The sequence below is a fragment of the Microchirus variegatus genome (assembly GCF_963457635.1).
Source record: "Microchirus variegatus genome assembly, chromosome: 14".
Taxonomy (NCBI): Eukaryota; Metazoa; Chordata; class Actinopteri; order Pleuronectiformes; family Soleidae; genus Microchirus; species Microchirus variegatus.
Genome location: NC_139815.1, coordinates 15138367 through 15155308, shown reverse-complemented (window position 1 = coordinate 15155308; position 16942 = coordinate 15138367). Strand labels below are relative to the sequence as shown.

At 43.6% G+C, this 16942-nt stretch overlaps 1 protein-coding gene across 1 annotated transcript in view; it reads left to right on the top strand.

Annotated features, from left to right (window-relative positions):
* Positions 1–16942, top strand: part of fto (FTO alpha-ketoglutarate dependent dioxygenase) — a 120916-nt gene that overhangs the window by 55376 nt on the left and 48598 nt on the right. The window lies entirely within an intron of this gene.

Genomic DNA, 16942 nt, shown 5'->3' with positions numbered 1-16942 from the left:
GTTTGCGGTTAGCTGCATGGAGAATTGTGTGTATTTGTGAGTTTCTTCTTTAGTTGTCATGGTTTACCCAAAGCAAACACCCTCATAAAACATGCTGCATGTAGAACATTTTGAGTTTCTGTATGTGCCATGAAGTGGTATTTGTTAAAACTGCCATTAAATTAAATTAAACTGACTGAAAATGATGACCCAATTAATAAAGTATCCAGAGCCTGATACTGATTCTGATGGTAATATGCAGCAGAAAGTTGGTGTTACTCAGATATTACTTATTTTATACCAGATGATTTAACCACTCTGTTGTCACAGGGGTGAATGACCAACACTGTAAGTAATGCATAGGCATAACAAGTACATTTTATACCCTCACAGAGGAAAATGAAAACTCTGATACACACACATTTCTTGAATTGCCAGAACTTCGGTCCCAGTGCTAAAACAGAGGAGCTGCGATCACATGAAACAATACGCTAATCATGCATCGTCACATTAGTCCTGATTTCAGTCAGCACGCGTGGACAGTGAATCCTACAAAGCAGCAGAAGTGAATCCCCCAGATACGCATTGGTGGAGTTGATATTTGTTTGTGGTCCTTGGCCCTGGCAGCTATCACAGCTATCACAACGACACGTGTGTCATGGATAAGCTCAGTCACTTCCTTCCTTCCAGATAAGGGCAGAGAGCACAGGGTTGAGAACAGCGACCATTCATTCCGATAAAGAAGGCCCCCCACACAGACACACACGTGTGCGCGCGCGCACACACATACACACACACACGCGCAAACACAATGTGTTATTTTAGCTGTTCATGCTCTCTGACACTCCCCCCCCCTACTACTAGCAAGCACACATAAACATGAGTATGCATGTGAACACCAAAGTTGCATATGTTTTTACTGCTTATTGTCTTTATCAACAGGTTTGACCTTAGTGTCTCACACAGGAGTGTGCATACACACACGCACACACACACACACACACACTCAAACTTTGGATCAGACATGATCCAGAGCCAAGAGAAAGCAAAAAGTGCCAGAGGCAGAATCCACAGACCAGGGCCCTCATGTATAAAAGAGTGCGCAGCTTTCATACTGAAATATGGCGCACTCGCAAACTTTGAAGTGCGTACGCCAATAACTTCTGAAATTTTGAAAACTGTGTGTACTCCACGTCCTGTGCACCCTTCCTTTATACATCCAATCCAATATGAAACCACAACACACCGGTCCCTATTCCACCCCCAAAATGTATATGCAAATTACTCTCATGTGCCCTCTCTGACGCCTTCAACCTCGTCTTTCCATGCCACCCCTCCGCTTTGGGTTGTCCCCCTCTAGTTGAAGAGCAGCGGCAAAAAGAGGCAGCAAAGAAGGAAGAAAAATAAAGAAGATGGATTTCACTTTGAGCACAATCAAAGCATTAATCTATGATGTAGAAACCTGAAAAATATTTTATTTTGGTGGTTTGTTATTCTCAATTAAGGGTAAGAAAGCAAGATGTGTACTTCCTGTATTGTTGCAGCCCTCGTCTTCCCATGCCACCCCTCCGCTTTAGGGTTGTCCCCTCTAGTTGACCCTTAGCTCTGCCGCATCCAGATGAGCCTTGTAAACAGCCTGTTTCCACACACCTTTGCTTTGCTGTGTTGACGCCCACCGCCTCACAACTCTGATGTAGGGCCTGCGCTGATAGTGCATTCCAGCTGCAGGTGCTGAAAGCTAGAAACCATCTTACCACACCCACCCACCCCAAACTCAACATCACTTGCTGTGCCGGGTTCCCTCCACCACCCACAATGCACTGTTACCACGTCTAATGCTATCACAGACCAGGACAGGAAATGCTCAGCTCTCATCGGTGGCGTAGACGGACGTTTAATCTATCAGCAGTGAAAGACTGATTAGATTAGTTTTGGTTGAGGGCAAGCATCCCACACAATATGTTTGAACTCCAGGCACTCCTGATATCGCCTCTCACACATTTGCACACGTATAGTGTGTGTGTGTATGGGGTTATACACAATATATGTCTACCCCCAATCCTCACTGCCCTGACTTACAAAACAGTCAGGGGTCACCCTGTCAAGTGGCTGTCAACAGATAGCATTTACACAAAACTAAACACATGGCTATGTGCAATGTTAAGTGGGATAGACTGGTAGAGATTAGAGAAAAGCGTCTGCCGTGCTGAGATTTTTCATGGAGAAGGAAAAAAGTTTCTATATGCATATACTCGGAGACAATTTCACGCTTTTGAATTAAAGATACAGTATATTACAGAATGAGACACACACTGAGGAAATTCATTTCACTGTTGTCAGATGTATTCAGACCTTTGTTTATTTTCAATAAGCTACATACCAAAATAGGACTTCTGAAATTAATTTGCTGATTTATTTTGCTGATTTTTTTTTTTCCTCCGTCGGGCTTCCTAATTAGGTTTCCACACAATATGCAACAGGCAAGCTTTTATCATAATACTGCCTTTTGTTTCCAAGGTTTCAATTCAGCTCATAATGCTCGAAAAAAGGATGGAAAGGAAGCAGAAAAGGCGTGATTGATGACTCTTGCAAGAGGCATATAAACATAAACAACCAGCATTGATTGATTAAGTTTCTTGCTGACTTTTGTTTCTTAAACACCAGTTAAAGCAGCATTCTTTGCGCTGAAACATGGGCCTGCTCGCTGCCTTTTACTGCCTCCAGGGCATTTTCAGCACCATCGAGCAAGAAAGAAAGAGGAATTGGACCTGGTGGCCAGTGGTTCTTCACAAGTGACTTATAGGCACTCAGAGTGAGTGATGCTGCAGCTCGCCCCACGAGCAGATGCAGTCCATTCATTCACTCAGAGCCAACAACGTTATGAGGGCTTTTTTATTCTTATGAGCTTTTCTGGTAACTGGGTTTTCCTGATGCACATGGTGAATTCTTTGATAGATGCTGCCCTTCCGTGTCCCTTTGGTAAATGCCCCGTGAGTATGCTGGAAATAGATGGATTATTATGTGTGTGTGTGACTATTCCGCAGTACAGAGGTTGACTATGCAACACAGGAAGTGCAGAAATAAGAGCAACAGCCCAGGAAACGGAGTGCTTAGATTAGGAAATGACAGAGAGAGATTCAAAATGGGTGGCATTCAAATTGTTTAGTTTTGAATATACAGTACATCATATCTGCACGGTTTTGTGTAGAGGGAAATTATATTTTGTTGTGCACAGATGTGTATTTTTGTTTTTTTAAAAAGACCCGGAGTGACGCTCTTGAATTCGTACAGTGCGGCTGCTTGAACGTCCTGAGTGAGGTGACCTCATGCCGACCATGTGGAGCCAGGAGGTCACTCCTCGCGACCAAAGAAAATCAAAAACTCGACAACAAAATAAGCTTTGTCACAGCCAGTGAGCAAACTCTGAAGGGAACAGCTGTGAGTTTTGTTCTGACCATGCAAACTGCTGTAGGCTTTGTAAGGTCATTATATGATAATGAAAATCATTACAGAATTACATGGGGGTTTAGGACATGAGAGCAGCGGGGAGGGGAAGGGAGGGCCACATTGCGTTTGATAAATGGACTGTGAAGGTGCCCATCTGGCCCTCTATGGCTTTTCTTCCTGCTCTTTTATCCACTCTTGTCCTTTACTACCCTTCTTTCATGCCCCTCCTCGGTTCTCTAGTAGGCCAGTGTAAAAGCAAGCGGGCCTGTAGTGAAAGATTAACAGAGTGCAAGCCTAACTCACCTCTGTGGAGAAGAAAAGGAGGAGAGACAGGCAGAGGTGTTTATGACCCAAAGCAGGGTTTGTGCCTCACTTGGCAAAGCTTTTCCTCGCATTTCTCTGTGTGGGCCGGTAGCAAAGAAGACAGCCATTGACCTTTGGCATCAGAAACAGTTGGACACCTCAGGATGTGTTCATAGCTGTAGTTTGCAGTCGCTAAGGTTGGCTTTGGTGGTAAAACTAAACAAGGTTAAAACATAATAGTAATAATAACACAATAGTTGAAGTGGAGAGAGCCAAAAAAAAAATGTGAGTGGAAGTGGCAAAATCATTGGTCAGTAATACAGTAATAAAGATATGTAATAGCCTTTTTTACACAGCGAACATTCTTTTTATTTCCACACATTTTTAACATTTGTTAAAAAAATAGTTTTTTGTGTATTTAAAATTGCAATTATTCACAGCTGTCCTTGTATTCCCATTGAACATAGTTGGCCCATCCTCATGAGGGGATGGTGTCACCATAATAGCTGTACACCCAGAATCTGTGGTGTAGTACATCTGTTGCCCGTGTTTATTACTTTTCTTCGACTTGTTGAGAGTAAGTGAGGTCTTTATCCCAAGACAAAGGGGACATCAGCTGACATGGAAAGCATAGCTAAAGGACAGAGAGGGAGGTCCACGTGTCCGCAGCTGCAGTCATCACTCAGCTGTCCATCTTGACCCGTGACCCTGTTGGGCTGTCTCCCAGCCTCCATCAGCTTTATGTTTCCTGCTATTGTCATCCTCTCTTGTCCTCACCTGGACAGAGGGCCACTACACAAAAGGCCCAGTCTGTCATCAAAACCCGAGGGTCACCAGGGGCCAGCGCGGGCCATGGAACTTAGGTTGATGCTGTGCCCAACTGGGATGACCCCACAGTGTTGTCAGCTACCAGTTGCACCCCTGCGGGGACGCATAGTATCACATAAAAAAGGAGGAGAGAGACCTTCGTTTTGCTGGCACTTCATATCGGGAGCGGTGACATTTCCTTTGTGTTGTGTCACTGACAGAACCGTCCCAATTTCTGCAGTGGGGTGGGGCGGGGAGTTAAGAGACAATGGAAGTCTCCGTTCCCAGATGAGCGATGTAAAGATTGTCAGTGTGGCGTCCACAATTAACAATGGCACTGCGCTTCTTTATTCTGTCAATGTGACAAACTCACAGGTTTAATAGCCAAGAGTAGACTGATGATTGGGGTTTAACAGTGTCTCACTGAGGAGAATGCAAAAGGTCGGTGCATGAAACATTGGTCCAAAGGCAACAGTACATGATCAACTGGCAAAGGAAGAGTCAGGGAACAGACAAAACAGGACATACAGCAGGAACAACTGCGCCGAGACAAACTTGCAATGACGGGAGTGACAATGTGAGAATATATACTGAGTAGGAGACACAGGTGCAAACAGTAAGGGCGGGGACATGTAATTAGTGGCACTGGAAAAAAGTAAATAGTTTGAAATGAGAAAACAAAAGGAATACAAAAACATGACCTGAGCAGGTTTCCCATCAAAGCTGTCAGCAGTTCAGCTGTATTTGCTCAAAGGAATGGTTAGTGGTTTCCAAAATGTTATTCTTAAATGTAGACAGTATGTCATTCCATGTGCCCAACATGTGGACTGGTTTGTGGATTACAGTTCAGAGAAGGTGGCATCAAGTTGTAAATAAGTAGGTTTAATTAGTAAGGGTGAGTTGGCATCGTAAAAACCAACATTCTGGTCGGTGGCAGGTCGGATCCGGGCATGTTGTCAACCAGGCTTTGTGTGATGTAACTTGCAACTCGAGGTGACAGATTAATCGGATCGAGCAGACGGCAGTCCCACATTTGTCTTTACATCAGGCCACAACAGCAGCTTTGTTTTGCAAGCACAACAGACAGGACGAGCTCGGTCTGTTTTGCTTGGCATCTGTTGCCAGCCAAAAGTTTCTGTTTACAACAGGGGTTTGTTTGTCGTGATGGTGTGGTGGGTAGAATAATAACACTACTACTACTACTAATAATAATAAACTTATATGTACATATCCCTTTTCTTAACATTGTTGCTGAGTGCGCAACAGTCAAATGAAACCTTGTGAAATATCTCAAACCCTCACACCACAACCATGTTCTCTGCTCTCTGCGTGTCTTTTTCCCCCTTGTACCAACTGCCTTTGGCGTCATCAACATTGCTGTGTTTACTTGGTTCAGGGCACGGGAGGAGAAAACAAATAAGGGCATGTCATCTGTCTCTTTCATCCACTGCTAGCCTGTAATTAGCGCAAGCGCAGTGGTTAGCCCGAGACGCTGTCATCTAATTTGTCTGTCTTTATCTAAAACATGTCTGTGTGGTCCCTGAGACTGGATGCATGCGTGTAGAGAGATCGCCTATGGCCTGAGTGTTTGCGAGGTGTATGTTTTTGAGTGTGCTTGATTGTAAATTATGAATTCTTCTCTCATGCACCCACCCCTGTTTAGCAATCGCTCAGTAATGCACGACATGTCCTGACCTCAGCAGAACCTCACAGCTGCTGTTGCCGTAGTCATCAGGCTCGACTAGTTAAGTTCTCATGCCGGAGTTTATCTTATTTTAAGCATAGCCATTTTTAGGCGTGTGATATGAACGAAATGACCAACGATGCTACTTTTTTACTTTTACTTTAAAATAATTTATAACTGTGTAAATATGTATTATATCTTGTTTGGCTCTCAAACCCGTCGGTAATTATCCAGTGACATTCATTCTCTCTTTCATTGTGTATTTATGGGAATGGAAGGCGCTCAATTGGCAGGGATCAGTATCACACTCTCTTTGTTAAATGTATTTACTTTTCCTTGACTTAGTCACAACAGCAATAAATTGCTCTCGGCTTTGAATGGAAACATTCATTCCGTAATTATGCATTTCACAGTAAGAGTTTGGCAATGAGGTGTGGCACAGAGAGGGAGAAAGAGAGAGTTTGGAAATGTCATTTAAAGTCCCACAGACATTTAAACGCACTTGTTGCAGAGACGGTTGCCCATTAAATGCTGCCTTTTTTAATATGGAAACAAGATTTGTGTTTGGAAAAGACAATGTGGTGAGGGGAGGCGGGAGGGAATGGGTTTGGGCCTGTTTTACTGGTAGTCAGGAAAACCAGCACATTTTTTCTGGTCAAACTCGACATCCAAGAGAGCTCATGGAGCATGATTGGGTGAGGATGTGTGGCAGATGCTGTGAAACAAACAGCGAGAGTTTTGTCCTAGTTTGTTCCAGGACAAAAACGTACAATAAGGAATTAAGGAATGGATCTTTATTGCCATTATACAACTGGAACTGCAGAATTAAATGATACGGTCAGATGGAGGGTTGATCAGAGCTGCTGTGACTGAGCACAACCTGACCCAATGTGTCTAACATTCATCCATGTTTTGATGGTGGGAACGGTCCAACACCTACTTGCTGTGAGGCAACAGTGCTAACCACTAAGCCACCATTGTAACTGCATTAATTTAACATTGTATGTGTGTTTGTGTATGGCTAATGAGCACAAATACAATAGTCACATAGACTGAATGGAAGGTAAAACTTCGGTAAACACACAAAGTTCATATCAGATGCCCGCAGAGTTTCACGTTGTGTTTTGTGTACAATTGTTGTAGAGAATTGTTTGCAGGTGAAACAGTTCTGTGCTGGCTGGGCTCAGGGAGTGTTTCTTTGTGTATGTCGCTGTTATCACAGAACTATCTACAACAATGTACTGTATGTGATGCCTAAACACACATATGTGTATTACACATGTATGTGTACACCACATGTTCCAACCTTTCCCTTTCTCTTCGTCTACCACAACCACCCCATCTGGGTGGCCCCCTCCACCTCCACCCTTCCCACTCCCATCTACACACATCTTTCTCCCCTCCTCGGTTAATTATAACCAACACTGCTGGAACACTTCATTTCATAGCTAGCATATTGTCTTTTCAAGGCTGGCAGGCAGGTCATAAATTATCCTGAAGGTGAGGATGGAAGTTGGAGGAGATAGTTATGAAAATTTCATCTGTCTACCGTAGTGGCCGCAGCTGCTCCTGTCACCATCCGTGTACTGGAGGAATTACACCGGGTCAGCATTTGCGTGTGTTTATGTGTGTATGTGCATGGGTGTATTCCTTTGGTGCAAATGCATACGCATATAAACACATGTGAACAGTGACAGTGTGCGCGTATCCAGGCCACACACACACACATGCACATCTCTGTGTGCCTCCACACTTGTCTCTTTGTGTATTGTGTGTGTGTGTGTGTGTGTGTGTGTGTGTGTGTGTGTGTGTGTGTGTGTGTGTGTGTGTGTGTGTGTGTGTGTGTGTGTGTGTGTGTGTGTGTGTGTGTGTGTGTGTGTGTGTGTGTGTGTGTGTGTGTGTGTGTGTGTGTACTGCTGGACCAGTGTGTACAGCAGGTTGGCCAGGTAAGACCTGCCTGTCAGTGTGCGGAACATCTCTGGCGTCCCTGTCACCCTGGGGCCCCCTGCTCTGCCCTAAAGCAGGGGAGATTGGGCGGGGGGGGGGGGCAAGCTTGCAGGGCGGTCCCCAAGCTGTCTGTGTTCATTACTGCTACAGAGACGGGACATGGCCGGCAGGTGGCCAGACCTTTAGTCCTTACCTACTGTGCTCATCTGCTACTCTGCTGTGTGTGCACGTGTGTGTAGGGGAGTGGGTGTGCAAGTGGGCTCGAGAATGAAAAAAAGTCTGAGGAGACCCATAATTTATGCATCCGAGTAGGAAAATGCATATTTTACGTTTGACCTATGATTGTGACAGATTATTGCACTCTGCCTGTGCACGCACATCTTAAACTGGAGATTCTCACATATTTAGACAATGTACAGAAATTCAGCTTTTAGAGGAACTGGAGTGCTGCTGTGGCACTTCCTTGACAGAGCGTAGAGCAGCTCTTCTCGACAGACAGCCACTCCAAGTGGCAATTAGTAAGAAAAGAAATACTCAGTAAAGCCCCCCCACACCCAATCGTCCTCATATGTCAATCTTTAGTCTCCTGCAAAAATGCCATCAGGGCCAAAGTCCATAGCTGTTAATTACAATTCTAACTAGCTTGCCTCCTGACGAATGGATGGCTTCAGCGGTGATGTAGGATAAAAGGGATATCAGCGATTTCACTTCCCCATACAAAGACTGCCTCTGAAATGGGTCATCAATCCCATAGTGATAAATGTCTGGTGGAGTAATGACTCTCTTATCGGCACCGGATTACTGCAGATATTTGTAATTAGTGGAGCCACACAAGTCCCAACAGATGTTTTTCAGACGGCACAATATTGGAGCCCTGGTTTAGTGCTGAATTGAACTTTCTGAAAATAATAGGGATAGTTGGAGCTATTGTATTGTGTCAGACATAGGTAAATCTGAGGAACGGAGTCGTAGATACGTCTGCGAGAAAGCCAGGAAGGATGTGCTGTGTTCATTAGGACTGTAACGATATGCGTATCGAAATCGAAATCGCGATACTCGGAGCCACGAACCTGCCTCGTGGCGTGAGAAACAGAATCGCGAAACGCCCTTTCTAACTCCCAGTTATTTTTCCAGTCAGCCACATGATATGAGCTGTTAGTGCTACCAAACTTATGTTTATTATGGGTGTCAAATTATCGTGTTAATTGTGATCAATTAATTACAGTTATCATTAACGCGTTATGTTTTTTAATCGCGTTAATCTCTTCTTTACTGATGTCCCCGCTACCGAGGGCAGCGTCGGACGCAGCGACAAAAGCGTCATAAAACCATGTCTAACTTTAACAAACACAGACATGCTGCATACCCACAGAAAGGTCAGAAACTCAGCTAAAAAGCTCATATAAACCATTCTTATGTTCACCAAACACAGTTAAAACACCGATGGATCAAACCCGCAGGAGCAGAAAAAACCTGTTACAGCGCACTCATTGAAAAGCGGCACCGGACCGTGATTATATAAACAGCGGAGAATTCACAGATTCTAACGGTACCATTTTTATCACTCTACGAACAAGATTCATGGATCCAGCCCCAAAATAAGAGCAAAACAACAACTGACTTTCAACTGGAACAAAACTGCTTCTCATGAAGAACTACACTTCCCAGCATGCTTTGGGGACAAATCCCAGTCTGATTGATCATTTACTTTGTATTTTTCAACAGTATTATTTTGTTACAGAAAAGAGAGAAATCTTTGGTTATTTATTTATTTATGTTCAAATCTGTTCACAGTGTTCCGAAATATTTGTTATCAAATGTTACATTAAGTTGCTATATAAGTAAATGTGGTTTAAATAAAATCGTGGAATGTATCGAATTGTGGGTCAAAAATCGTGATACAAATCGAATCGTGAGTTTGTGTATCGTTACAGCCCTAGTGTTCATCAATTCGCAAAGTTTGTAGAGCCACATGTGCACGCGAGTACACATTCACACACTGAAGCCCATGGCCTAGTAGCTAAATACACAGCCTGAGGTCCATCCTTTAGATATTGAGCTCAGTAGTCACATGACTATGAGCCAAGGGGTTGCTCTTCTCCTCCTCTTCCTCTTCCTCCCCTTCCTCCTCCACTTCAACCCTAAAGGTAGCCAATCCTACGCCAGGGGGAGTGAACGATTCACTTTAAACTTCCATTTCTCCTGTTTTGGGTCGAGAGTCACAAGCCGCCCTGATTTTTTTTATTTTTTTTATTTTTTATACGCCTTTCACCACTTCCAACTCTCATGAAATCACAATGTGATGTATTCAGCCTGAGGTGTAGCTCTATTCACAATGCAGTCTGACACCAGGAAGCCCCGCTCCCCTCTGTTTTCAAAATGCATCTGTACAGATGGACCGCTGACAAGTCTTTACGGCTAATACAATCGTCCTGGTTGCAGTCTGTTTTAATGTACACTGGACGCTTGTGTGTTTGATTCCCTTAATGTCTCGCCACATCAATGTGTATATATAAATGTATAAGCATCACAAAGAGGAGGTTCCCCGAGCAAACCCTTTGTGTCTATATTGTATTTCGTTGCCAGAATATACACATCACATTCTACCATCCGACACACCCACAACAACCCTATACACAGATGCACAGCCTGCCCGGCACTGACAGACGTGTAAGCAGATGCAGCCAGAGCTGGTAATGGCAGGTGATTATAAGTGGCACACGTGCCAAACTAATTAAACCCCTGGGTTGACAGCAGCATTTGGTAGCACTGGCATTCTGGCATGCTGGCATTAGAATAATTGTAGCAGCAGCACATTTCACCTGCGAGACTGCAACTAACAACGTCATTTATTTTACAGCAGGCTGCACCGGATGTTGCTACAGAGGCTCGAGTTAGCTTTCTTTATGCTTGACGTGTATGGCAACCTCTGTCAAAGATGGGACAGCTTTTCCTGTTTTGAGCCGCTCTCTGTTGCGTGATGCTTTGCTGGAGGATACGTTGCTTCTATTTTCTGAATTGTCATTATGCTATATTTAAATTCAAAATTGAAATAAATAAATAAATAAAATAAAAAACTGTTCAACTGAAGGTGATGAATATGTATGGGTGCACGTCCATCCACTGTTAAAATCTGTGAAATTGTGATGCACACGCACACACATAACATGTATAAATAAAATATAATAATGAGCTACATTTTAGGTATAAATATGGATGTAAAAATAGTGAAGAAAAAGGTGTTAAAATAGTTTAAAGAAGTAAATTAGATGCATGTCCCCCAAATAGGGCCACTGCAGTGAGGGAGCAGGAAGAAGACAAGGGCAGGAGGAGTCGTTTAGTTCTCAGGTCAGTGCTTCTCCAGCTGGAGGATTGGAGCTGTGAGTCCGCCTCACAGAGGTCAGAGCAATGCCAGGGGGCCAGAAACCGCACACCAGGAGGTCCACCTGCACACGTTCTGTGCACACACGCACGCATACCTGAACGGTTGACAAAAAAAAAAAAGAAGCTCCGACATACCTACAGTGCTGTGAAAACTGTTTGGCTGTAACCGACTTGACTGATTCATGTGCCTTGTGCTATGCAGCAGGTGTGGCTGCGTGGGCCAGGTGCACGCTGCGCTGCGTCACGAGGTGAGAGGTAACTCTGATGCAGCGAGTGAGTTAGGTCATGTAAGGTATGTAAGTTCATTGCACGTACTGTGAAGATTTACGCTCTGTAGTGTTCCATATCCTATGTTTTCTTGTGATTCTCAACCAAGACCTTTAGACAACAATTCTCGACAATTTCCATGCTGTAAATCACAGTGGTGACAAATAGGGTGTATTCAGCTCCCACACATTTCCCCCCCATAGACAGCACTGTCTAGTCCACTTGAACATAATTGCTTCCTTGCTTTACTGCATATATATCACTTGCTGAAACATCACTTAACACTTTTCAGGTTTTATTGCCCATGCACTGACTGTGTTCACTCTTGATAGCTACTATATTAAGCCAGTTGTAGAAGAAGTGAAAAATCTCTTGCTCTTTGAAGGCACAAGTAAGTGGCCGATGGCAGCTGATAGCTGGGGCTTAGTGAATGCTCATTATGCGCTGTAGCAAGCTGATTAAAACATCTGATTTCTTAACAGTGTGTGTGTGTGTCTAAGTGTGCCATCAAGTGCCTGTGTGTGTCCTGTGCGTGTGCAAGCGCGCATATGCGTGTGCACGTGTGAAAGAGTAGGCCTTTGGGCTGCTGCGTTATGTTATCTTTTTTTTTTCAACCTAATTACAGTCCGTATTTACTTCCATTCTCTTTTTGTTGTCTGCCCTCGACAGGCATCTGTGAGTGCCTCTGCCTAAGCCGTTCTCATTAACAGACTGATGATGTGTGATAGGTCTAATAAGTGATGATACAGGGAGCTTTTCCAAAAAAAGAGGTCATGATACAAATGTTGTCAGCTTTTTGCAACCACAAAGAATTATGTTCTTGTTATCAGTGATGATGTGATTGCAAATTTGCCAGTGAGTGTTAGTGGGGGGGAAACACTCCATGTTCACATCAAATCCAAATGAAAAAATGCATCATCCGTAGCTTGTATCAGGACCATGTGAAATTGTATTATTGCCCCATGATGAGGCAAGTGACTGGTTCCCAAATTGGGGTGAGGATGTGGGATGGTTTGTATGATAGTGGAGAACATGGAAAAGCTCCATAAAATAATTCATAATAAATTGTCATCTCGACTGACAAACTCATTATTGTCACATCGTACTTGTGCTGTGATTACTTCCAGATTATCTTATCTTTGCTTTTTTTTTTTTTGTTACAGGAGTACCAGTTTTTCATGTCACATCACGTGTCAGCTAAGAAAAGACAAATCAAGGTGACCACACACTGACAGAGTTGTTGAAACACCACAGTTTCTGATTAACCAAACCCCATTAGTTAACTTTAACTGGTCACACCACGGAAAACACTCTTATGTGAGTCTGAATGTGTTAGAGATGCACAAACGAACCCCACAATAGGATTTGTAAATGGTTAAACCGAACAGGAAGCTGTGTGAGGATACATGGTGGGGTGAGCAGGATAAATCACAGTCGAGTTTTATATGGCGGAGGTGGGTGGTGGGGCACTTGTGCGGTGTGAATGGTTTCGTGTGAGTGACTGATTCCCAGACATAGAGCACAGTGCATCCTGAATGGGTAAATGGCATTTATTCAGCTGGTTAGTCTGGGAAAACATATGGTGCCATTTGGAGGCCCAGGCTGGTGCACGCTGTTCTCCTGTAATTAGACTGGCCCAGCAGAGCAGCTACATGACTGCTTCATGATAACCAGCCCTACTGTACCCTACAGTGCTGCTGCCACCCCAGCCCTGGCTGCAGCACACGAACAACACACCACATTACACATCCTGTTAACACACTGTTCAACACCAGTGAACACCAGTGAACACCACAGCTTTGGCAGCTGCACGTGTTCACCGAGGGCCAGGTTTACCTATACGTACGAAAAACATACACCACACCTTTGTATTAGTTTCAGTGGCATCCTTCGAATTATTGATGATTCAGCAGAAATGCCTTTCTAATGTGAATATAAATTAAATTCTGCTGTCGTTGTGAAAATGTGTGCATTAGGAAAACAAATGAAATGTTTGGGCCTTAAAATTGCTTGTCAGTACATGGGGTAAAAAAAAAAAAACACAAGCCACGTCAATACAAATGTCCATTCAAATACTATCCACAGCAAATCACAACCTCAATGAATTAATTTCAAGTATGAGTTTTATGGTTTGGTCATATATTTTCTGTCATAATACATTAAAAGTTGAAATTTCCCCACTGCGGGACTAATAAAGGACTTATCTTATTAAATAATAGCTCATGTTTCTATTTTTTCTTTTTCTGATTTGACACTTTATTTCTTTTTTTGTACAGACAGCTACCCTTTTTTTTTTTTATCTATGGAGAAATATTTAGAACTTGGACATTTCTTTCTTTCTTTCTTTCTTTCTTTCTTTCTTTCTTTCTTTCTTTCTTTCTTTCTTTCTTTCTTTCTTTCATGTAATTACATCCCACCCGCCCTTCATCAGGATCAGGGGAGCAGATTGTAGGTTGGAGGCCTGGGTGGTGTTGGCAGGACTGTTGGGGTGTCAGATGGGCTTTTGTCCCGTCGGGGGGAACAGGCTGGCAGCCCGGCGGGAAGGCCCTGTTGAAAATACACTACTGGGAATCAGACTGAGCCAGTGCCTGGCCCAAACCTAGTACACACACACACACACACACACGCACACATTGAGTGGGTTTGATAAGGAAAGAGGTGGGGGTGTCCAAACATGGGATAAAGACATTTCCTGCCTCATTTATAAAATTTGACACCACCAGTCTGCCCTCTCCTCCTCCCTCATCAGCATCTCTACACAAAGATCCCAGACACACACACATGCTGGTGGAGAAACCGAACTGCTGTTCTGAGTCTTAAGCTGTAGTTCCCATAATGACCACTCAATGTTTGCTTGGAAAGGACACATTTTTAATATCTTTATTGTTTATTTTACCTGACTTTTTTCTAAATTTTGCTGTGCATTTTGTGAAGCTTGGGCCTTCTTGGACCCGTTTTTTGATTGTGGCTCCAGTAAACACAAATATGTCCCCCAGAAACCTTGAATGACCTATTGGCAGTTTTCATGGAAGCTTCTTCTACCTCCTTGGGTTTGGAGGACCGTTAAGGGTTCAGCAAGCATTGCATTCTATACACTCAGGAACTATAGTAACATGTGCAGCTGTACGACCCCGTGATAATGCACATACTGCGCTGCATCTGTGCCCAATGCATCTCTGTCCAGAGAAGGCTCTCTGCATGGCATGCTTCTCTCTCTTGTTGTCTGTTTAGCAAGTACAGCATGTTAGAGCATCGCCAAATTTGCATATGCCGCCATGTATATTTCAGCAGCGTTTAAGACACACATCAAAGCAGTGAATTATGCATGTGGCTGGCACGGTGGAGGTGCTTGTTTTATGCACTTGTGAAAGGGAATTGAACTGTGTTTTCTTCTGCTCATGATGCTCAAGGCCCAGGGCCCATTAAAGTACATCGAACTAGCAGCTATAAATGGACATGTGGTGAACATCGTATTCCCCTCTAACAAAGGGGGCTTGGCATAGGGAAAGGCCTCTGACAGGTTCTGACGGCTAGGTAATAGGATTCCTACTTCTCCAAAGGCACTGATTGAGGCACTGTTGTCGAACCCTTGTAGACCACGCTGTCTTTTTATACGTGAATGTGCATATGTGTTTGTTAAATGCAGCGCTGTGGAAGAGATGAGCGGCTAAATAATTCAAAACTGGCATGTCTCACAAAATGATGCAAACCCGTGCGTGGATTGTCAGTGGGACGAATAGAGTGTTGTAGTAAACACGGCCTAAAAGGCTCTTATGCATTATAGACAAACCTTTTGAAACCGTTTTCTCATATGCAAATGAAAGGCTGCAAAAAGGCTTAATATGAATCTCTTCCATTCACTGCAAATCCAAATGAGGCATAGGACTGTTTATGCAACTGCTCGAGGAGGACGGCGGCGTGTTGGTCACAGAGTCACACACAGTAGACACAATGAAATCCACAACTACGCTGCTATCAGTGTTTACTTTAAAGAGGGAGCGGTTAGAGCTGTGGCTTAGCCACTACCAAGCAGTTGTGCCCTCATAAGCCTCTCCTGGACTGAGGGAATAGACTGCAGAGGATGAGCATCATTAGATGTGTCATTTAAGACACCTATACTCTCCCACTGCTCTATATTTATCCACTTACTGGCCCTCGGGTCAACACATTGTGTCCCTACCTGTCAGCTTGACAGTGGATGGGACATATGTAGTGGATAGAGACAATGTGAAGCCACCTGCCCTCTTTTCTCCTCTCCTCAATTGCTCTTCTCAATGCCTCACCTTGCCAATGGATGCCTTTCTGACGATTCATACATCCCTATGTTATGGCAGCCTTGTTTAACTTGGCTTAGCACCAGAGAATCTGCTATTTATAGAGTTCGTTTTAGCCACCTCTGCGTGGTAAATGATGATAAGCCCAGCCTGTAATAAACAATCTCGTAAACAGCTCGGCAGCTCAGTCCTCGATAGCCGTAGGGGCTTGTAAGAGCTTTATAACACATTTATTACCCCTTAAATGGTGAGAGAGTTGTGAGCCATAACGTGAGGTAGCACTAATTTAATTTCCGGACATATATTGGCTCTAAGTTATCTTTCGTAGGTTTTACTTATTTTTGCTGACTTGATTGATTCCATGCCTAATCCTAGTAAGGGACATTCTTAATGAACAGTGACACCAAAGAGGACCACTGTATATTCAGTCCTCGCCTCAATTATTTTGCCACTTTGTATTCAAAGTCTGCTGAGCGAAAGAGAAGAAACAATTACTTTGTTAGCCAAAAGCAGACATCTACTCAGAACAGACGAAAGGGCCAGCATGGGGAATAGAGATATTTGATGTCGAATCTCCCCCTATTTACAGTAGGATGCCTGAATAAACATGTTCAGAAGCTGGGAAGCAGCATTATGACCCATAACCTCGAGGTATTTGAAATGGAACAGCAGAACTTACTTTGAAAAAGAATAGGCAATGTGCTCTGGGCTCACTGTTTATACCTCTTGATGTGATTTGGACTGAAATGTAAAAAAAAAGAAAGCCTGTTTATCTCTTCTTTCCCTTTTGTCCATGGCTGAAAATGGAAGGGCTTTGAAAACGGAGGCTATTGCACTGTTGGAAGTGGCT